At 36.0% G+C, this 23,175-nt stretch overlaps 1 long non-coding RNA gene across 1 annotated transcript in view; it reads left to right on the forward strand.

Moving 5' to 3' along the window:
- Nucleotides 1-958: 958 nt before the first annotated feature.
- The window catches only part of LOC125754048 (uncharacterized), a 40,317-nt gene continuing 18,100 nt past the window's right edge, over nucleotides 959-23,175 (forward strand). Inside the window, exon 1 of the long non-coding RNA XR_007407306.1 lies at nucleotides 959-1,059. This is a non-coding gene — a long non-coding RNA (uncharacterized LOC125754048). The remainder of the gene's footprint in view (nucleotides 1,060-23,175) is intronic.

Below are 23,175 nucleotides of genomic sequence, written 5' to 3' on the forward strand. Positions count from 1 at the left end.
CTCCCTTTGTCCTGGGACCTTTATGACCTCTCAGATTTCAACTCTTTACCTTCAGACCAGTCTGCATGCTACTGCATAGGTGTCAGTTCCTTGAGTGAGGCTGAGGCTTTCTCGCTGGGACTCACTCAGTCAATAGGGTCCTAGAAGACTAAAGTCACTGTATCCATCTGAGCCTAAGACTTTCTTAGACTGCAATCTCTGCAAGCTGCGTATAATCCTGGGATGGCTGAGTGTCCACTGTCCACCAAAGATGTGGTGGGTGCATTTCACCGGCAGCCTTGAGCTACTTACACCCACCATATTCACATTCCTCAATGCCAGATCACCACCCTGGACACAGGTCCTCCCTCTGGCCACCCATCTTCTTTAGCCCCTTCTGTGTTTCTTCCCCATCCAGTCTTCCTCTTTCCCAATCTTTCCACTCTGGTCCCAGAAACCTTGTTCTTTGATTAACAAGCTCCTTTGACTTCTTCATCAATCATTTTCTTCACCTCCTTTCCCATCAGAATCCTGGTTTCTTCTTAAAGGAGAGGCAGCTGTTTCTCTCACTCTAAGTGTCTCAGAATTAGGAGGTAAGGCCAGCAATCTCATGATAAATACCCCTATTCACTGATATATGTGTGTCCTTTGGCTTAAGCCCTCTCTCTGTCTCCCCATGACTTTTACCTTCTGATATTCCACTTACTCCTCATTTACTAAAAACAAGGGCACTTAACTTATAAATTTTCTTCCCTTCCTTTCCTGCTGTTGTTCTGGATGATTTCAATTTGTTATTGATGTTGTACCAACAAATTTGCTACTTAATTCTTTGAATAAGATGAAATAACAGAGGGAGGATTTACCCTTCTACCTGAAAAAATTAAAAACGGTGGTTTTCAAGACATTAGGTATTCGGCAATAAAGGACAGAGATCCCTGAGGAATGGGAAGAAATGAGTTGAAGTTTATGATTTCCCAGGTAGCTTCCTGGAGAGAGCTCCCAGATTGTGGTACAGAGTGAGAGGACCCACGTCGACCCCAGCAGTCTCCCTGAGTTAAGAAGATGGAGCTGGGAACCCAGGTAGGTCAAGGTGGCTAGAGATTCATATGACAGGATAACAAAGAGGAGAGAGTTTTACACCGAAAGAGTTCTGGAGCTCTAAAGAGAGTCTCCTTCAAAGCTTTAGCTGAGTACTAACTAGCGTGTGCACATTAAAAAACCATCTGAGGCTTGGAAAAGATATGACTGAAAGGATTAGAGGAAATAATCTTCAGACTGCACATGGGTAGCAATGATTCCTGATCCCATTCCCCACAAACTAGAGAAGAGATGGGGTGACTAGGTGACGGGCACTGAGGGGGACCCTTGATGGGATGAGCACTGGGTGTTATACTATATATTGGCAAATCGAACTCCAATAAAAAAAATACAAAAATAAATAAAATAAAATAAAATAAAATGAAAAATTAAAATTAAAAAACAAGCTAGAGAAGAAAATTTCACAACTCATGGGGCATTCATAAGAGTACTCATAAGGAAAAAAAATTGTCTTAGACTAAAGATTTGGACTTCGATTCTGGTCCTCTCTAACAAAGTTTAAAAGCAAGATCCAAAGGGATCAAACTGCTTATAAGAAATTGCACTGTATCTCAGAACACATTTCAAATACATTTAGAACAATACAAAAAACCTAGTACTTAAAAATGCAAAATTCACAATGTTGGCATTCTAATCCAACATTACCATGTATGCAAAGAAAAAGGAAAATATAACCCATGATGAGGAGTGAAATCAATCAAATTCAACCATTCCAGAAATAACTCAGATAATAAAATTATATTCAAAGACATTAAAATAGTTAATATAACTGTATTTCAATATGGCCAAGTAGCCAGAGAAAGGGTTGAACATGTTAAGTAGAGACATTAAATATATTTTTAAAAACCCATATTGAATGTTGAAAGATAAAAACCACAATGCCTGATACAAAAAAAAATGTACTGCAGGAAATTAACATGCAGATTAGGTGTAACAGAAGGGAGAATTTATGAACTTTAAAATATAGCAATAGAAACTGTGCAAAATGAAATATAGAGAAAAGTTCAACACAACTTTTACTAGGAATACCAACTAATAGTAATAAAATAATATCGACACTTCCTTTCTATAGGACATTAGACTTTTGAATGCATTGTCACATACATTTTTAATCCTCAAAAGTGTTCTTATCCACATTTCATAGATGAAGCAACAGAAGCTCAGAATCTTTGAATCATATTCATATTAACATAGTAGTAACACATCAGGGCTTTCCATTATTTTATTTCCCAGACCAATGCTCTTGCCTGCACTCCAAGCCATACCATAACAAGAGATTGTGTTTTACGTTTAAAGTGCCAGTGACTCAGTCCTTAAGTGGAGGAAATTATAGAAGCAATCAGAAATTGTCCCGCACAAAGCTGCACACACATCCACTGTAATGCATGGAGGTGATGAGCCTTTCTCCAATGGACTGGCCATTCAGATTAATGTTATGAAAGTGTTAATGCAGCACCAGGAATGCTGTTTCACACAAAATGAAACCAGAATGTTAGTTATGCCTATCACAACAATATTTAGAAAAAAACCCCAATAGTGGCCATCTTTGCTTCTTGGTCATTTTTTTCTCATTTTCTTTGTTAAGGAAAAAAAAAATCAACAGGGTCTATTTCATTTGTCCATTTGTTTGAGAGAGAAGTTGCTTTATTTTCAAAGTTACAGTCAATAACCTTGAAAATAGAAACAATACTTGTAACTGACCAACAAGTTTTTTATAGAGGTAAAGAAATCCAAAGAATGCATTCCAAATTTAGTTCCAAAGCAGGAAGGGTGTTTGTCCCTTTAGAGAGCCCTGGGCTGTCCCACTACCCAAGATGCATTATGAAGCTGGAATGAGGACTGTCTGTACTTAATTGAGGAAGAAATAGTAACCTACAGTTTGATCTGCTATAGGTGACATTTGCCCTGTTCACTAGGGAACAGCTCTTTAAAGGGTTTTGAGAAATAGCCGCCAACAGCCTTAATTTAATAGCTGTGCTGAACTACTGGGGAACATCCAGATGCAGAGCCATCTGTGGGAAATGAAATCCAGCCAAAGGAGGAAGCTAATGGTTACCCTGTGGGCCTAGGATTCTTGGCTTGAAGAACTCAGTGTGTCTGTCCTTTGTTTAAGGGGGTTACCAGCCTAATTACTCACAAGCGAGTCAGCAGATGTTTCCCCAGTTGAAGTACCTTATACTATATTGTTTCCTTCAAACTGTGGTTATTTGTCATATTATAGAAAAAAGCGAAGGGCAGGAGTGTTTGTGAGTATAAACTTATAACACCTCATGTAGCACTACAGTTTGATAGTGAGATGAACTGAACTTTATTTCAATATTGTGACTTTCTCTTTCTTTCTTTGTCCTTTCCCACTCCATGGAGAAGGTGATACAGGTCTTTAGATACAAGTCTCTATGCAGACTTGTATTATTTTGTCAGAGAAAAGTGTGGTTTTTTTTCTGTATCCACACAGAGGAATTAAAATTCCCACCCCATATGGGAAGGAAATTTTCAGAGATACTTCCACATTTGCCAGCTTGGATTGGGTTTACCCATACTTGCTTAACAGACTCTAAACCATAGAATGATTAGTCCAATCCTTATTACTTTCTGCAAACAACTTGTCAGGGCACGGTTTGGGAAGAGTGGGAGGAATATAAGAGCAAAATAAATGTAACCAAGATATGAGAGGCAAATGCCGAGACCCAGAGACCTGGATATCTGACTTCTAGTCCCAGCTATCACTAATTTCTAGGCAATTCACCTCACCTCTTTAGGCTTCAGTTTCTGCATTTGCTAAATGAAGGGCTTGGACCAGATGAGCAATTGGGCCTATTGGATTTGACATTGTACATTTTGTGGGATATGGGCAATCTTGTAAAAGCAGATAATAATTACGAATAAGCATTCCCTCAAATACAACAGTCCATTTTCATGAGTTAAATTGGGAAAGCAAGTAACAAACCCTAGAGGGGTGGCAGAGCCAGGGGAGGTGACCATCTCAGCAGACAGGCAGCTAAACCCAAGGGAATCATCACTACCTTCAGACAAGCAGTGGAACTCTGAGGGAGGAAATCTAATCAAACGAGGCAGCTCAGGCTGTTTGTGAGCAAGTCAGGGCCAAGGAGTTGAAAGGTCTATACAAGACACCACACACACACACACACACACACACACACACACACACACACACAGAATGGGATTTTAGGCAGGCTCCTTTTTATGTGGCTCAAGCTTGGAAATCAAACTTATTGTTCTCCACATTTTTTTTCCCTCTCCCTCAATAATTTACTAGGAAAGCAATTGGCTAGTCTATACTGTTTATTTCTTTCCTTCCAGTACCCACATCTCAGTTCTAGTTTGAGATTATTAAATGACAGCTATGACTGGTAAGGAATTGCACGAGTTTCTAATTAGCATAGATAACCACATTGATGGATTAGAAAGGGAAAGTTCAGAAAAATGACTGCACAGTAAGATCTCCTATCCAACCCACTTCTCTTGGATGGAATGGCTCACTGGAGAATGATTTTCATCTGCTCTCATCAAACTCCCATGTGCCATGTTTGTCCCAATCTCTTTTTCCACTATTTTGATAATCCTATCCACAATGTTTTTCTTGAAAATTTCTTCTCCTGCATCTACCTGTTCAGATCCAGGAATATTTCTTTAATTTTTCTTTTTCTTTTGGAAACAGCAACAGCAGTTATAATATCATTTTTTAGGAGCTTTATGTACAAGTGGTCGGGCATGTTTGTAGAAATCAGGTTAAATCATAGTTAAATGCTTACTTCTATCTGATTTATGTAGTGAGGTGAGTGATCATGCTTCCTGCAATCCCCCTTCAGGAACTCCCTTTTCTTTTCCTGTCCTTTCTGTTGTCCCCCACCTCTCAACATTAATCCTTTGTTTCTTGAACAGGTACTGCACAAAAATGGGTACTTGGGTGTCTAATTTACAAATGCAAATGGGTCAACTTCATTATTTGTAAGGGAAATATAACTAAAATAATAATGTGATAGCTATATTACCCATTAGGATGGCTAAAATTAAAAGAATTGACAATAAAAAAGTGTTAGTAAGCTAGCAAGTTGGTGGAGAACAATAGAACTCTCATACACTGTTAGAAGGGGTAGAAAGTGTAAAAATTACTTTGAAAAGCTGTTTGATGGGATGCCTGGGTGGTTCAGTGGTTGAGCATCTGCCTTTGGCCCAGAGTGTGATCCCGGGATCTGGGATCGAGTCCCACATCAGGCTCCTTGCAGGAAGCCTGCTCCTCCTTCAGCCTATGTCTCTGCCTCTCTCTCTTGCTGTGTCTTTCATGAATAAATAAATAAAAATATTTTTTTTAAAAAAAGAAGCTGTTTGATAGTATCCACTTATACACACACATACATATATATGTATATACATATAATGTGTATATATGCACATACACACAAGACCTACCTACTGCTACATATAACAACATGAATGAATCTCACAGACATAAATGAAAGAAGCCAGGTATAAAAGAGTATATGTTCTTAATTCATTCATATGAATTAAAGACAAAACTAATCTATAGTGAAAAGAATCAGAATCATGGTTATGTTTTGGCAAGGAGGCATGGTATTGACTGTGAAGAAACACAAGGGAGTCTTCTACAATGTTGGAAATATTATCTGTCTTGACCTAGGTCATAGCTACATGAGTGTACTCTTATGCCTACGTCCATCCAGTAGCACACTTAAAAATAGTACATTCTGCCCTTTATTGTGCTATCAACAATGAACAAAGGCAAAAATAGTTTGCCCCAGGCAGTGAATGCAGCAGAGCCTTGTTATTTTACTTGTCATGTATCATGTGCTAAGTCAAATGTTATCTTAATGGCAATGTTTTAAATGTATTGGATATTGCCTTCTAATGATTGTGCTTCCTTGTGGATCATATTTGGAAGATCTTGGGACACTGCAAGAAAATCTAGGAGTACCTGCTATACAATTGAGAAGTGCTTTTAGTTGGAGTACTCATTTAGATAACTGAGAGAATATTTCCAAATACTTCAACAGTAGGCTGACACTTATGCCATAATTGTGAGCAGACTAGTTTCACTTATAATTAAAGAAAAATTAATAAAAGGAAAAGCATTTGATAGTGAACATGATTCAATCAAATTAAATATTTACTCTTCTAGTAGACAGTGTTACAGGAGCTGAGGTGATTCAAAGATGAACAGGACATGGTCCTGTTCTCTAGATGCTTACATTTGCTGTTTGTGGGAAGCAGTTATATGTGGAGATTAGTATCATTGAAGGAAGAAAGGTAAGAGCTAGGAGAGAGGCATAAAATATAGGGTCATAACTGAGAAAATGGGAGGAGGCATCCTGAATCAAATCATTCTACCTGAGCTTTGAAGGATGGGAAGAGATTTCACTGACATAGGTCGAAAAATGGAAGGAGAAGGGAACATATTGTTATTGAAGGAAAAAGAGCCAAGTTTGATATGACAACCCTTTAGCTACTCTCAGTTTGAAGGTCCTTATCTCATATAATGGCTCACTTTTGCTGACAAGTGATCTAGTCTGAACCTGGTGGCTGCCTTCCCACTAGAAGCATCTGACTTCACTGCTTTTGCTCCAGATGTTGATATATGAGAGTTTGTGACATGGGCAGTGATGGGTTCTCTCTTATGTCACTTCAAGACCTACAACAGATTAGTGAAAAGGAGACCTTTGAACATGGACCCCTGGCACCTCTGCAGCACTTACGAGCCCCCATTCTTCTGACTTGGAGATAACTTACCAAAAGGCCAAGCATGGGGTTAATTTATTGCCAAAGATGGGTTTTAAAGCAAGAGCAAAAACAGACTTTAGCATTTGTTTTTTCTAATTTACCATGAGGTTGAAGTCCATCTCTTGCAATAAGAAATCACTCTTATGGACAATTGGGGTGAGAATCTCATCCTGTGTCATATTTTATGAGTTCAAAAGCATGAGGATAAGAGTAAGTCTTTCAACTTATCCTATTTGACTAGAAAGATATTCGATTTTTTGTTAATCTCATAGCAAAGATTTTATGTTTCCTATTTTCCTTTTTTCAAAGAAAGATCACAAAATTTCACATATAAAAAGGCTCCTTTGAGTTATATAGGGTTACTGCTTAATTTATCCTCCAGACAGTGGTATTTTTGATAGAGTATTGGGTACTCAATTTGGATGAAATGTCAAGAGATAGACAAAATGTAGGACTGTCATAGACAAGCCAGGATATATGGTCTCTTATTATAGAGAGAAAAATGTAAGGAAACAGTCAATTTTCAAACAGTGCCTTAAAATAATCATCAGGTTTGGAAATCACCATTGAAAACCACTACTACTATTAAACAAGGTAGTTCCCCACAGTATTTGAAGAGAAAGGAGCAAGTTTCATCTCTCACATTATATTTCATTGGAGAGTTAGAATCTCATTTCCTATCCTTGGCATATTTTAGTATCTTTGTGACAGTGAAATATAGGGGAGCTCTGAAATAATGATTTCTGGTGCCCTTTTTTTTTTTTGCTCCCTGAAAGAGAGCTCCTATCAATCAGCATGCTTCCCATCACCGTAAGGTCTGGTGGGGAGGTGAACAATGCAAGGCATCATACGCCAGGGTTTTTCTAATACAAAATTCATTGTTTAGATATTTGGAATGATGAATGTTTGATTAAGTTTAATGTTCCTTATTATAACTATGTATTCTGTGCTTTAGTTTATATTCATCGTATTTTTTTTAAAAAATTACTTTAAATGTCACCAGCTGATAACACAAGCTAGCTAACACAGACACTCACACTTATGTTATTGGTTGTGGGAAGCAAGTAGATCGCTATAGATTACTCCATATGTACAGTGATATGGGCCTGAGCCCAAATTTATTGATCATTTGACCTACTCTGACTGGTGAGCCCCTACTCTGACTGGTGTCCCACAGACTTGCATTTTGAGTCTCCAGGAATTAGTGTCAGTTTAGAGCTATTGTCCAGTACTCCCCTTCCTCAATGCTCAGTCACTCTGGTAAATGTCTACAGCCCCATTGGAGAAGACCAAAGGGGAAGATACACATTAGAAATTGTTGGTGGTGTACTAGGGTCCTTTCTCAAAGGGAATCCAGCCTCCTCATTCAAAGGCTTTGGGTTTGTACACTGCCCCAGCCCTGGGAATTTTTCACTTTTTATTGTGGTAATTCAAGTCAAACAACCATATTACCAGACATAGAGCGTTCCCAATTATATCAACCAAATAAGGCTTTAGTTCTATGCCTATCTATTTCAATTCTAGCTAACCTATGCTGATCTCTGTGGATCAAACTATTTTGGTTTTTGCTTTGACTCTGCAGCCATTTATAATAACCATGTTCACATGGCTTTTGGTGATTAAATGCACCATTTGGCCTTTTCCTCATCCCTGTTGAATTTAGGGATCCCCATTTGATGGGAGCATTTCTCACTATCATTTCTGACCTACGGAGAACAGAACCACAGAATTCTTAAAAAATGATGGGGTACCTTTCATAAATGTAGTTCTCAGAGCTTTGATCAAGGAAGTATACTCTTGAACTTCTCAGAAGAAGTGAGAGGGTAAATGACATTTTTACATTGTCATTCCATCCTCTCTAAAGTTTCACATACCTTTTAAAATCAATGTCCTAAAACTACACTGTAAGAAACTAAATAAAGAAGAGCAAAGTAGATCAGGTAAATCAAGGGAAGGCTATAAAATAAATAGTAAATATTTAGATGAAATAATATTAATAAACAATAAGATAATAAGTATTTAAATAAATAATGAATGATGTTGGAAAGACAAACAATCGAGAAAATTAACAAGTGAGTACTATGCGGCTATAAAATTGAATACAGACTATCATATGCTACAGTGAAATAATCTTTACAATATATTGTAGTAGAAATAAATCAAAGTTAAAAAATTTGCATATAGTATGCTTTTATTTATTGAAGAAAGAGGGGTTTATAAAAATATCCATGTACTCTATTCTGTTTTATAAAACAGTAGTAGAAAAAAACATTAAAATTGGGAAATGACATAATAAGGTGGAACAGACAGGAATAGAAAGTAGAAATATACTTTCAAAATATATTTTGAAATATATTTTGCTTTAGGAATTTGGCTTTAGAATCTTGAAAATAGTTTACATAATTATAAAATATAGTTAGGTTAAAAGAATTTTTAAAAAATCAAACTACTTTGAGTAATCATATTTTTATTAATAGTGTTGATACTTTTATTATCTTATTGGTGTATATGATACATGTATTGTGGGATAAATCAAATGAGTAATTATCATTAAGAACTATGATTTTTGCTATGTGAAAAGGATATAGAGATCCAAGATCAATAAAGCTGAGTAAAAATACCACATTCCTGAATTTCAATTGGAAGTACCAGTTTGAATTTATTGTGTATTTTGGCTTTATTAAAAAATAAAGTTTTTAAAGACTTCCATTAATTAAGGAATCACTTTTCATGGACCTACTTCTTATTAATAACAACTTGGAAATTTGGACAAAATACCAAAAGTATCAATTTGAAGACATTAGAGAGCTTTCAAGGCTGCCAAGATTTAAGGAGAAAAAAATCCCAGAGATTAGAAAAGCCCATGAAGTGAGATATTCTACAGTATTTTTACCTTTGAGGAGCTTAATGATTTATAAAGAGTTTGGACTGAGAGCAAAGCACAGCAAAAAGTGGCAGCTCTAGCTCAGTGGCTAGAAAGCTGAGATACAGTTGTGTTAGTGTCATGGTTCTAAGGAAAATTGGAGTTCAGGATGAGCCATGGAGGAGGAGTACTATTAATTGCAGACTTCTTTTTTTTTTTCTAAGATTTTATTTATTCATGACAGATGCAGAGGGAGAGAGAGAGAAAGAGAGAGAGAAGCAGGCACCATGCAGGGGGCCTGATGTGGAATTTGATCCTGGGACTCCAGGATTATGCCCTGGGCTGAAGGCAGGCACTAAACTGCTGAGCCACCCAGGGATCCCCCTAATCACAGACTTCTATTTAGGAATCTCTAGTGAGCTACCCCCAGGAGTAAGGGTAAACCAGAAATAGACTAACGCACAGAAAAGAGTAAAATCAAATTTCAAAGAAGCTTATTCCCAAAGACCAAAGTGATTTACTCTTTTTTTTTTTTAAGATTTTGTTTATTTGTTTGTTTATTTATTTATTGCACGAGCTAGGGGAGGAGGGCAGAGAAAGAGGGAGAGAGAATTTCAAGCAGATTCCACAGAGAGCACAGAGCCTGATGTGGAGCTTGATCTCATGACCCTGAGATCATGACATAAGCTAAAACCAAGAGTGGGACATCCAACTGACTCAGGCCCCCCTAAGGTGATTTGTTCTTATTTTATTACCTGAACAAAAGCAAAAATTGTTTGTGGAAAAAGATAACATCGACCAGAACCTTTAATTATCTCTTAATTTTTTTTAAATAAGCAATGTCTGGTATTCAATGAAAAATTGACAAGCATAGCACAATACAGGATCAAATAACTGAAACCTAAGGTAAAAAACTAGATAATAGGGATCTCTGGGTGGCGCAGTGGTTTGGCGCCTGCCTTTGGCCCAGGGCGTGATCCTGGAGACCCGGGATCGAATCCCATGTCGGGCTCCCGGTGCATGGAGCCTGCTTCTCCCTCTGCCTGTGTCTCTGCCTCTCTCTCTCTCTGTGTGACTATCATAAATAAATAAAAAATTAAAAAAAAAACTAGATAATAGGATTAAACCCAAGGTGATAAAAATATTAGAGAAATCAGACATGTCTGTAAAATCGTAATTAATAAGTCAAAAAATGACAAAATAGAGAAAATCCCTAGAGAACTTGAATCTATATTAAGAAAAAAGTCAAATACTGACTGCTCAGTCAGAAGAGCATGAGACTCTTGATCTCAGGATCATGAGTTTGAGTCCCAGGTTGGATATAGAGAATAAATAAATAAATAAATAAATAAATAAAGTTTTTAAAAAATGAAAAAACTTGCTAATTACACCACATATAAAATAAGTCAAATAAAAAATCCCAGTGCTACACATATATAAAAAATGAAATTAAGGACCCAATAGACTGCTTTAAAGGAGACTAGTTACACACAAAGGCAGATTAATGAAATTAGAAAGTAGGTTAATAGAAAATGTGTAGACCAAAGCACAGAGAGAAAAAAAGTAAAGAAATGAAAAAAGTGTAAGAAACATATAAGATGTATGTCTAAACAATGTATAATTGGAGTTGCAGAATGAAAGAAAGGGAGTGCAGAAACAATATTGATAGGGATACTAGCTATAAATTTTCCCAAATCCAAAAGACATCAATTCTCAGATTCAATAAGCTTTATAAACTCCAAGCAATATAAATACTTATATTTATATAAGGGTACCAAGACAACGATGTTAGTTAAACTGCTGAAAGCCAATGCAAAGAAAAGAAGGTTTAAGCTATCAGAAAAAGAAAAAAGATATCCCTTTCAGAGAGGGAGCAATAAAATTTATAGATAACATCTTAAAAGAAATCATAGAAGCAATAAAAAATGAGTTCTGAAAGAAATTGTCAAACTAAAATTCTATATCTAATGAAAATATTCTTCAAACATAAATGTGAAATAGACATTTTTAGCAAAACAAAAATTTGACAGCATTTATCATTTAGAAAAAAATACACTTAATTAGTGAGACTCATAGTATGTAAATTATACATCAATGGAGCTAATTTGAAAAGAAAAAGAAATATTAAAAGGAATTGTTTAGGTAGAAGTAAAATGATCCCAGAGGAAAACATGGAAATATGAGAAGAAATGAACACTAGAAAAGACAAATCTGTGTGTAAATCTAACTGAATATTGGTTGTACAAACAGTAATTTTAATGTCTTCCAGAATTTAAAATTTAAAGAGAATTAAAATACATGGCACAAAATAGAACATAAAGTTCAGGAATTTCTTTTTAACGGTTTTATTTATTTATTAATGAGAGACACACAGGGAAAGGCAGAGATGTAGGCAGAGGGAAAAGCAGGCTCCGTGCAGGGGAGCCCACCGTGGGACTCGATCCGGGAACTCTGGGATCACGCCCTGAGCCAAAGGCAAACGCTCAACCACTGAGCCACCCAGGCATCCCAAAAGTTCAGGAATTAAAATGTACAAGATCCTTATTTTTTTCATGGAAATGGTGACAGTAGTAATTTATATTCATCTCCATTAACTCAAGGATACATGTTATATCCTTTATGGCAACCACTAAGAGTAGAGTAGAGAAACATATAACTAACAAGCTAATATCTTTTAATAAAAGATTACTCTAATAAAGGATTTGGACATCTTTTTATATTTATTACTAGGTACCTTATATTGTTGTTGCTATTAGGAATGACATTTAAAAATATTATTTCTAACATGTTATTGCCAGTATATAGACATATAATTGCTTTAATATACTAATTCATATCTAACCATCTAGCTAAATTCTCTTACCTAGAATAGTAATTTTTTGGAGTTTCTATTTCCTTATTTTGTGTATTTTTCTGTCTCTTATTATGTTTTTTTGGTAATACAATGTTGAATAGAAGCAGAGACTCTGGACATCTGTGTCTTATTTCTGATGTTTAAGGGAATCTTTACGTATGGTATTTATAGTTCTTTTTTGTTAGATAATTCTTATGAGGTTGATGAAGTTCCTTTCAATTTGTAATTCACTAGAAATATATTAATATAAAATTATGAATGTTATAAAATAATTTTTATATATCTACTCAAATCATTTCCTTTTTACTTATCCATCTGTTGATGTAGTGAATTACATTCATAGAGGTTTCTAAAGTTAAACCAATCTTGAACTATTGGAATAATTTCAACTTGGTAATGATATATTTTTTATGTATTGCCAGTATTTTATGACTCTTGAATCTATGTTTATAAATGAAATTGGCCTGTAATCATTGTCTCTTGTATTGTCCTTATCTAGTTTTGATATGAAGATTATACCATTTTCATAAAATTAGGAGTAATCACTCTATTTTCTAATCTCTGGAAGAATTTACATGTGGATGAGAGTGTATTTTATTTTTTAAAAAAGATTTTATTTATTTATTTATGAGAGACACACACAGAGAGAGGCAGAGACATAGGCAGAGAGAGAAACAGGCTCCATGCAGGAAGCCCGATGTGGGACTCAATCCCAGGACTCCAGGATCATGCCCTGGACCAAAGGCAGGCACTCAACCATTAGCCACCCAGGCATCCCTTGAAAGTTTTTAGAGCTTATTTTTAAGATCATCGGGCTGGAGTTTTTATTGTGGAAGATTATATATTATTTTTCTTTTTATTTCTTGAGTCTTTTTGGGATGTATATTTTTCTAGAAATTTCTTTGTTTAGTGTTCAAATTATATGTTTTAAATTTGTTGGTTTGAAACTATTTATTTTATTCTATTTTATTTTAATTCCCTAAACTTATTTCTAATTTCTTTTTTTTTTAATTGCTACTGTGTTTGGATTTTATTTCTTTTACTGATCAGTCTTGCCAGAGGTTTATTTGCCATTTCAAAGACTCAAATACTGTCTTTGTTGGTAGTCTGTTTCCTGTTTAATTAATTTCTGTTTTTAACCTTCTCTCTCTCTTTTTTTCTACATCCTTTTGTTTATTCTATTATTCTTTTTCTGGCTTATTAGTTTGAACATAAGCTGATAATTTTCAGCTTGTCTTCTTTTCTTATGTAAGCATTTAAAGCTATCCATTTCTCTCCAAGTACTGCCTTAGTTACATCCCACAAGTCTTGATATGTGGTCATTCTTTTTGAGTTTGGTCACTCCACTCCTGTTGCTTAGACAGGTGTCCAGTGCCTTAAAAATATGAAGTTTGTAATTTATTCAGATTTGCAGTTGCTTTCAGTGGGAGTGTTGGCCTTTTCTAAACAAAAGTGGAAGCACCACTAATTCTTTCTTCAACTGCTAATATACATTTAAGATTCCTCCATATTCTCTCATGGTTTGATAGTTCATTTATATTTATCACTGAATAAGAGCCCATTGTCTGAAGGTATCATAGTTTATTTATCCACTTAGCTACTGGACATCTTGTTTTCCTCTAAGTTTTGGGAATTACCAATAAACCTGCTATAAATACCTATCTTCAGGTTTTTATGTGGACATTAGTTTTTAACTGATTTGGTTAAATACCAAGGAGCCTAATTATTGAATGGTATAGTAAGAATGTGTTTAGCCGAACTGTCTCTCAATGTAGCTGTACCATTTTATACTTCCACCAGCAATGAATGTTTCCTTCCAGCACTTAGTGTCAGAGTTTTGGATTTTCACCATTCTAATAGGTGTGTAATGGCATCTTTTTTTAGTTTGCAATTTCCTGATGACATATAATGTTGAGCATCTTTTTTACATGCTTGTTTTTCATCTGTGTATCTTCTTTGGTCAGATGTTTATTCATATCTTTTGTCCATTTTTTTTATAAAATAATTTTTATTGGTGTTCAATTTACCAACATACAGAATAACACCTAGTGCTCATCCCGTCAAGTGTCCCCCTCAGTGCCCGTCACCCACTCACCCCCACCCCCGCCCTCCTCCCCTTCCACCACCCCTTTTGTCCATTTTAAACTCAGGTTGTTTTCTTATTGTTGTTTTAAGAGTTCTTTGAAAATTTGGGTAATAGCCTTTATTAGATGTCTTTTGCAAATATTTTCTCTTATTATGTGGCTTTTCTCCCTGTTTTCTTGACAATGTTTTGACAATGATCTTTGGAGGAAGATAGAGCAGAAATTCAAAATTTTAATGATATCTGTCTTATCAGTTATTTCTTTCATGGATCATGCCTCTGATGTTGTATCTAAAAAATTATCATCAAACCCAACGTCATCTAGATTGTCTTCTATCTTATCTTCTCCTAGGAATTTTATATGGTTGTGTTTAGGCCTATAATCCATTTTAAGGTAGGTTTTGAGAAGTATGTAATGTTTGTGTCTAGTTGTTTTTTTTTAATATGTAGATACTCACTTGTTCTAGCACCATGCTAATCTGGTTAAGTTATTCCATGAGTTTATTTTATTTCATTTTTTAATGGTAGGATAGTTAACATATAATGTCATATTTATATTGATTCGACAATTCTATACATTACTCAATGCTTAACACAATAAGTGTAGTCACCATCTGTCACTATACAACATTATTATAATATTATTGACTGTATTTCCCTATGTTGTACTTTTTATCTCCATGACTTTTTTATTTTATGACTGGAACTTTTTACCTCTTAATCCTGTTTACCTATTCTGGTTTTCATTGTTAAAAGCTAATTTGGCTTATTTATAAGTCACTTGTTTTTTTTCCCTTGTTTATACCAACAAATAATTTTATACATAGTCACCTTAAGACTGTGTCTGATCATTCCAATATCTGATATTTGTCAGTTCAATTTTTGTGGCTGGTTTGCTCTGTTTTTAGTCATGGTGGCTTACCTTCTTATGTTTATTTTATTTTTTATTGTGAGCTTATGGTTTGTCAAACTTAATTGGTATTTTAAGGAACTTGGATTGATAATGCATTCCTCAAAGAAAAATCAGTACTTTGGGAGGTGTCAGGGGCATTATTAAATTGAGACCACTTACTAAATTTCTTGGCATGTTGTTCCCATGCCTAATTATGTAGTAGAAATTTGAATCTCAGACCCATCTGTGAGCTGGTCTTTGGTTAAAAATTATCAGGAGGTATTATTATTATTATTATTATTATTATTATTATTATTGTCATTACTGTTGCTTTCTATATAGAAATGTGGTGAAGACAATTTTCTTCAATTTTATATTGTCTCATTTTGTACCAAGCCATTTTTTATCTACTATCATTATGAATCTGCCGCACCGTTAGTTATATTGGCTTTAGGTGGACTTTTAAGACTCCTCTCCAACTCTGCAGTGCTATAAGAGTCTTCCATTCCATGCCCTACCACTAGCCCTCAAGTTCTATATTCTGGTTAATGGCATTTGCCATCGGATAACCTCTAGTCACTTAACATTCTGGTTTCTGGATCTATTCACTTAACATTCTGGTTTCAACTCTCTTTTAAGTATTTCCCTCATTTTTTAAAATGAGCTCAGCAATGTGTAGACATATGTGTTAAAGTTTATATATCATCTAGGCGTTTTACAGAGGAAAGACTTCTCAAAATATTCAGTCTAACATATTTTCCAAAGAGAAATATGAAGCCTGATTGTTCTGTTTATATATCAACTTATAGATTCATTGTCTCTTCAGATCTGAAGGTATTGATTTGATTTTTTTAAGTTTCCCCTGTCTTGCAAATTATTTTTTTCTGGGGGTTATATGTCTTACTGTTTATTTTTATATCTTTCTAACATTTGATGGGGGGTGTTCCTCAAATGTCTGGTGACCTTTGCTTGTTTACTTATATTTAAATTGAGATAACAAAAAGTCTGAGACTTTGTTACATACCAGAAGAACTATTTAACCATTGTGTGATAAAGTGCAGAACTCACAGTAGCAGGGGGAGCCCTAAAAAACCATAAAGAAACCCCTGAGGATCTTCTCTTGAAATTTTCTTTAAAATTTATTAAGAGGGGATCCCTGGGTGGATCAGTGGTTTAGCGCCTGCCTTTGGCCCAGGATGTGATCCTGGAGTCCCGGGATCGAGTCCCACATCAGGCTCCCTGCTTGGAGCCTGCTTCTCCCTCTGACTGTGTCTCTGCCTCTCTCTCTCTCTGTGTATGTCTCTCATGAATAAATAAATAAAAATAAAATCTTTTTGAAATATTTATTAAGAGAGGAAACTTCTGACATCTTTGTCTATGGGGTAGATGCCTGTCTGTTTTGAAGGTGCTCCATGAAAGAGCAGAGGAGGAATTGGAGATGGTGATTCACCGTTTCCTGGACCAATTTCAATTAATTACAATGTTTTCAGTTCCACATATTACTCTGATTCTCAGCTTCATTATTCTTGGTGTTTCTGAGACTCAACCTCTCTGTGGTTTTACCAGATTGTTGGTATCCTTCTTAGCTATAAAACTCTGTAATTATTCTGGGCTATGACTTTCTCCTCCTGTGCCAACAGATACCACTTCACCATCTGCTTAACTTGTGGAAACATTTTTCCTAGTGACAAACTCTCCCATTTTCTTTGTTGTTAAGATTTTATTTTTCCCCTTTATTCCTTTTATGGTGAGATTTTTGGAGAAAGAGAATATAAATTCAGAGGATCAATCCAATTTTTATTCAAACTAGCATTTTAATGTACCTGAATTTGGACTATAGGAGTTGGATGGAGTGTCTTACTCTATTCAGGTGTTCAGGCGTTACAACAAAATATTACAGTTTGGATATGAACAAAAGAAGCTTTTTACTCATAGTTCTGGAGACTGAAGTCTAAGATCAAGGTACTGACAGATTCAGTGACTAGTAGAGGTTTGCTTTCTGGTTCATAGATGTTGGTCTTCTCACTATATCTTCATTTGGAAGAGGGGACAGGGAACTCTCTTGAGTCTCCTTTATAAGGGTGCTAATCCTGCCCATGAGAGGTCCATCCTCATGAGCTAACTGCCTTTCAAAGGCCTCATCTCTGAACACCATCACTTTGGAGATTAGGTTGTAACATACGAGCTTTGGAGTGACACAATATTCAGTCCATTACATAGTCTTCCCGGTTCAGGTTGCTATACATATGACTCTATATGAAAGGATTCTTCAGTGTAGACATTCTGAAGTTGAGAAGAAAATTGTGTTAGAAATAGGTGACTTCATGCTTTTAAGATAGATTCTGTAACAATTAAGACCATTGGCTCTGAAGTCAGGGAGATCCAGGGTCAGCAGTGCCACTTAACATTTCATTCACTGCGTGAACTTAGGTAAGTCACCTCACCTCCCTGAGTCTCACTCTCCTAATCTTTAAAAAGGATATACTAATAATTACCTCCTAGACTAGATGTAAGAATTAAATAAACATCCTATAGTGAACATTGAGCAAAGGCTACTCCTATAATTACTGTAATATATTACTGTAATATATTACTGTATATTACTTAATAAGAGTGATATACAGTTTGTTCAACATGGTCATATACAATCTTGTCCATGATGCCTTATTCCTTAGACATCACTTTTGCATTTGCTCAGACTTTATCTGAGAAATTCATATTGATTTCCATAGGACGTCATTTTCCTTTCAGTACATCCTGAAAGATGGCAGGCTTTCTGCCTCTCTAGTCTTCAAGTCTCTGTCTATGTGTATTGGCCACCAGATCCTTTGAAATATAGTCAGCATTCTTGCATACAGCATTGGGAGGGAAAAGAGCTAAAAGGGTTGGACACCTCTTCTTGGAGCCCAACCAAATACGTTTATCCACCATCGTTCAGGACCATGATAATTCTTACTTAATACTTAACAAGCCTATGTGGTACAGGTAGAGATATTATTACTCTCATTTAAGAACTAAATAAGTTGAGATGCAGAGAAATTAAGTTGTGTACCTTGTGCCTTTAGATTTGAAACTTCACCTTATTCTGGCCCTCATGTGGTGGTTGAGGGAATGAATGTCTCCAGTTTAAGTCAGACTCTTCTTTTCCCCCTGCAGTGTCCAGCCATATTTCCTGCACTTTGGCTTCATGATTATGATGGATTTGCTGAAAACTGGGTGGCTGGAGAGGAGAGGAGTTTGAATGGTATAAGAGATGTATGCAAATCTCTAAGTACACAAATAATGATTGATAGAAATTGTTTTAATATGTGAATTAGCTGTAAATGTATTTTTGTGATTCAATTTAGGTTGGAGGATCTAACCTGAGAGGTTCCAAGTAATGAGGCATTAACTTCACTGCTATTTTTTTCAAACTACCACAAAATATAAGCACATGTCAAAAAATGAATCAGATGATGATAGCTGTTTTATGGGTGGTATTTTAAATGTCATTATTGCCGTTGCAAACCCCAGCAAAATAAATCTGGTCATTTGAGTGAAATCCCCAGTGAGCAATAGTGTCCATTCAGAGGCAAAGCTCATATCTTGGTAGGTTTGTCCACAGCTGCTTGAATAGGGCCTATGGCTGTGTAGGTCTTCTTTCCCAGATTGAAGAGGGCTCTTCTGAGTTAAGGTTTCTGATTTAGCCATTCAGGGCTAGCTCCTAAAAGGAACTGGAAAATTTATGTTTAGGATATAGAGTATTCTTATGCCCTTTTCCCCAAGAGAGTTGTTAGCTCTGTTGTTCCAAGAATCAACTTAAACTTCTTTTATTATCATCCCTCCTTGACTTCATTTTTGGGTTCTCTCTCTTTCTGTCTGGTTCTATACAAACTTGTAACCTGATGTTACACTCTTTCTTTGGTTCTGACTTTGCACTCCGATGGGCTCCTGCTCCTAGTAACTACATCCAGGAATCTCTCACTAAAACCTCAGGCAACAGACTTCCCCAGTATAGCCCAGCTCAGCAACCCTGCATTGGTCAGGTCCACATATGCCCTGACTTCCATCTGTTCAGGTAAGGGGAGCAGGATAGAAGAACCCTCTTTTTCACTATGACTCAGTATTTAGCCAGTCTCTTCTTCCTTCTCCATACATACATGCTGCCTTCAGAATTGCCATTTTTTTCAGTTTCACATGACAGATAACTCCTAGCAGTTTTGTAAAGTCTTTTTTTTTTTTTTTTTTTAGTTTTGTAAAGTCTTTAACCACCAAGGACACTACTTGCTACACCACCTTCCATAAATACCATGTTTTGAAAGATTTTTAATCTACCAAGTTTTATTAATTCATTTTCAGGTTTTTTCTTATTAATCAAATACACAAAGACCAATCAGATTTTTATTGTTGTTGTGATAAGAACACTTATCATGACATCTACTCGCTTAATTCAAAAATTTTTAAGTGTACAATACAGTGGTTGACTATAGATACAATATTGTCCAACAGAGCTCTAGAGCTTATTTAACTTACTTGGCTGAAATTTAATATCTGTTAATGAGTGACTCCCTATTTCCTCCTTTCCCCCAGCTCCCAGAAACCACTATTCTGTTTTTTGATTCTATGAATTTGACTATTTGGATACTTAATATAGGTGGAATCAAGTGGTATTTATCTTTCTGTGACAGGCTTATTTCCCTTAATAATGCCTTCAAGGCCCATTTATGTTGTTGCAAATTGCAGAATTCCTTTCTTTTTAAGGGCTGAAGAGTATTACAATTTGGTGTTTGTACTACGTATTATTTATCCATTCATCTGCCATTCATTTAGGTTGTTTCTACATCTTGGGCATTGTGAATAGTGCTGCAATGAGTGTAAGACTGTAATATCTCTTCAAGATCCTGCTCCCAATTCTTTTGGATAAATACCCATAAGTGGAATTGCAGGATCCTATGGTAATTCTATTTTTAATTTTTTGAGCAACTGTCACACTGTTTTCCATAGAGGCTTCACCCCCTTTGCATTCCCAGTGATAGTATGCTATAGTTCTAATTTCTCCACAGCCTCTCAACAGTTGTTGCCATATATATATATATACATATATGTATATATATGTATATATATATATATACATATATGTATATATATGTGTATATATATATATATACATATATGTATATATATGTATATATATATATATATATATATATATAAATTAGCCATCCTAACAAGTGTCAGGAAGAAAAACCTCACTGTGGTTTTGACTTGCATTTCCCCAATGATTAGTTGCATTGGAGGCAGTGTGGTGAGCAGATCTGCTTTCCAATCAGATTTTATCAGTACAAGATAACCAGGTTTACCACTGACTTGACACCATCATTCCAGCCAAAGCAAATAAATCTAAATTGTACTTAGCCTTTGTAGCCTTATTAATATTTTCCATTCAGTACTTGTATATTAGAATTAAATTAGAGTTAGATCTTTACTTAAAAGTTGCAACTACTGATTATTGTTTTTTTCTGTTAGCAGAAGTTCATCTGAACAGGGAAAGACTTTTCAAGCTAGAGAGAGAAAACTCAAAAGGGAAAATCATGCATTTGCTAATGAAAGATATCTAGGGACATTTGGAACTTCTTGAACATCTGAAATAATTCTTATGAAGTTAGACTTCAGTTAGACTATGAGCTAAAAATAGAAAGTGTATCTAAGAAACATGTAATAGAAGAAATTTCAGGAAGAACGTTAAACATTGTAAATGTCAGTGGAATCCCTAGCATGGTCAGTTAGAATGGTGTGATTAAAGCCAGGTTAGTGGGATCCCTGGGTGGCGCAGCGGTTTAGCGCCTGCCTTTGGCCCAGGGCGCGATCCTGGAGACCCAGAATCGAATCCCACGTCGGGCTCCCGGTGCATGGAGCCTGCTTCTCCCTCTGCCTATGTCTCTGCCTCTCTCTCTCTCTCTCTCTCTCTCTCTCTCTCTCTCTCTCTCTCTCTATATATATATATATATATATATATATATATATATATATATATCTGTGTGACTATCATAAATAAATAAAAATTAAAAAAATAAAATAAAGCCAGGTTAGTGGGAGAAATTATTAAAGAAGAGGGTGCTAATAGAGATTCTGTTTAATTGGTATGGGAAATTATGCATCAGGTGATTCTAATATGAAGTGGTTGAAAACCACTCCCTGTAAATGGTCTTTAGGCCATTTGTTCTCAGGCTTTAAAGTGCATCAGAATCACCTGGATTTGGTTTGTTAGGCTACAAATTACCCTATCCCTGAGTTTCTGACTCAGCAGGACTGGGGTAGGGATTTAACCATGCCTTTTCAGCAGGCCGCCAGGCAATGTTGATGCTACTGATCTGGGAGCTAAGCTTTGGAAATCTAAGGTAGGTATTTCTGTACTGTCTCCCGCTAGACCTTAAGCCTTGTGAAAAATATGGGGCTTGTCTTGGCCAATTGGCAATACCACGTCTGCCACATATTGAACACTTAAAAGATATTGTATTATAGATTAGTACATTAAATTTCTCATACAAATCAGTGTTATATGGGTTTGAGGATGGCAAACCACAAATTCCAAAGCTCAGTTATTCCCATGATGGCCCCAACCCAAAGTTTCTAGTCCTGTGATGCTAGTCACTTTGCTGCCATCATCCCCACCAAGGTTTTCCAGCTGAATCTCTTTGCTCAAAGACTCAGCCTGAAAGCCTATAAGCTCATCTGTTTTCATCAACTACACTGTACTTTCCAATTTTAAGGCATTAAAGATGCCTCTCTCTGCACTAGTTTGTTATTTTTTCCTGACCACTCATTTTAGACAAATTCATATTTTAGATTTTGGAAAATGAAATTTTGAAACATGTTAATGATGGAAAAATATCCTAATTTAAATAAATTAGGTTTGGCAGACTAATGAATATCATAAACATTTCTGCTTTCCTCAATAAACACACTTTTAGGAATTAACTAAAATCTTTCTTTATGTAGCAAAGCATTACAGACCATGAAGCATCTGTGTCCTACATTCAGGGAACACATGGATGAGCAAGATACAGCCCTCGCCTCCAGAGGCCCACAGGCCACTGAGCCTAAGGCAGCTCAGTGATGGCCAGAGGTGGTTATCAGTCCCCTATGTGGTCCAGAGAAGCATGAAGGAGAGATATGGGGACAGACAGGGGGTAGAGGTGCAACCCTTGGAAAGGAGATGTTTTTATTTTTCACTTGGTGAATCCTTCTGAGGCTGCTTTTATTTATTTTTTTCTAAAGATTGTATTTATTTATTCATGAGAGACAGAGAGAGAGAGAGAGAGAGAGAGGGCAGAAACACAGGCAGAGGGAGAAGCAGGCTCCATGAAGGAAGCCCGAAATGGAACTTAATCCCGGGTCTCCAGGATCAGGCCCAGGGCTGAAGGCGGTGCTAAACTGCTGAGCCACCACGGCTGCCCCAGAGGCTGCTTTTAATAAAAAGAAAAACATACTTCTTAGGACCCAACTAATGAGTGAGTTCTATTTCAGAAATACAGGGAATAAATAGGCTTCCTTAATTAAAATTAACTATTGTTTATAAGAGGCTGAGATTCTGGGATCCACAGGAATTTTGTTGGTTTGTTGGTGCCTGTATCCTCTTCCTCCAACTACCACACAAACCAGTGCTTCCT

The sequence above is a fragment of the Canis lupus genome, chromosome 30 (assembly GCF_003254725.2).
Source record: "Canis lupus dingo isolate Sandy chromosome 30, ASM325472v2, whole genome shotgun sequence".
Classification (NCBI taxonomy): domain Eukaryota; kingdom Metazoa; phylum Chordata; class Mammalia; order Carnivora; family Canidae; genus Canis; species Canis lupus.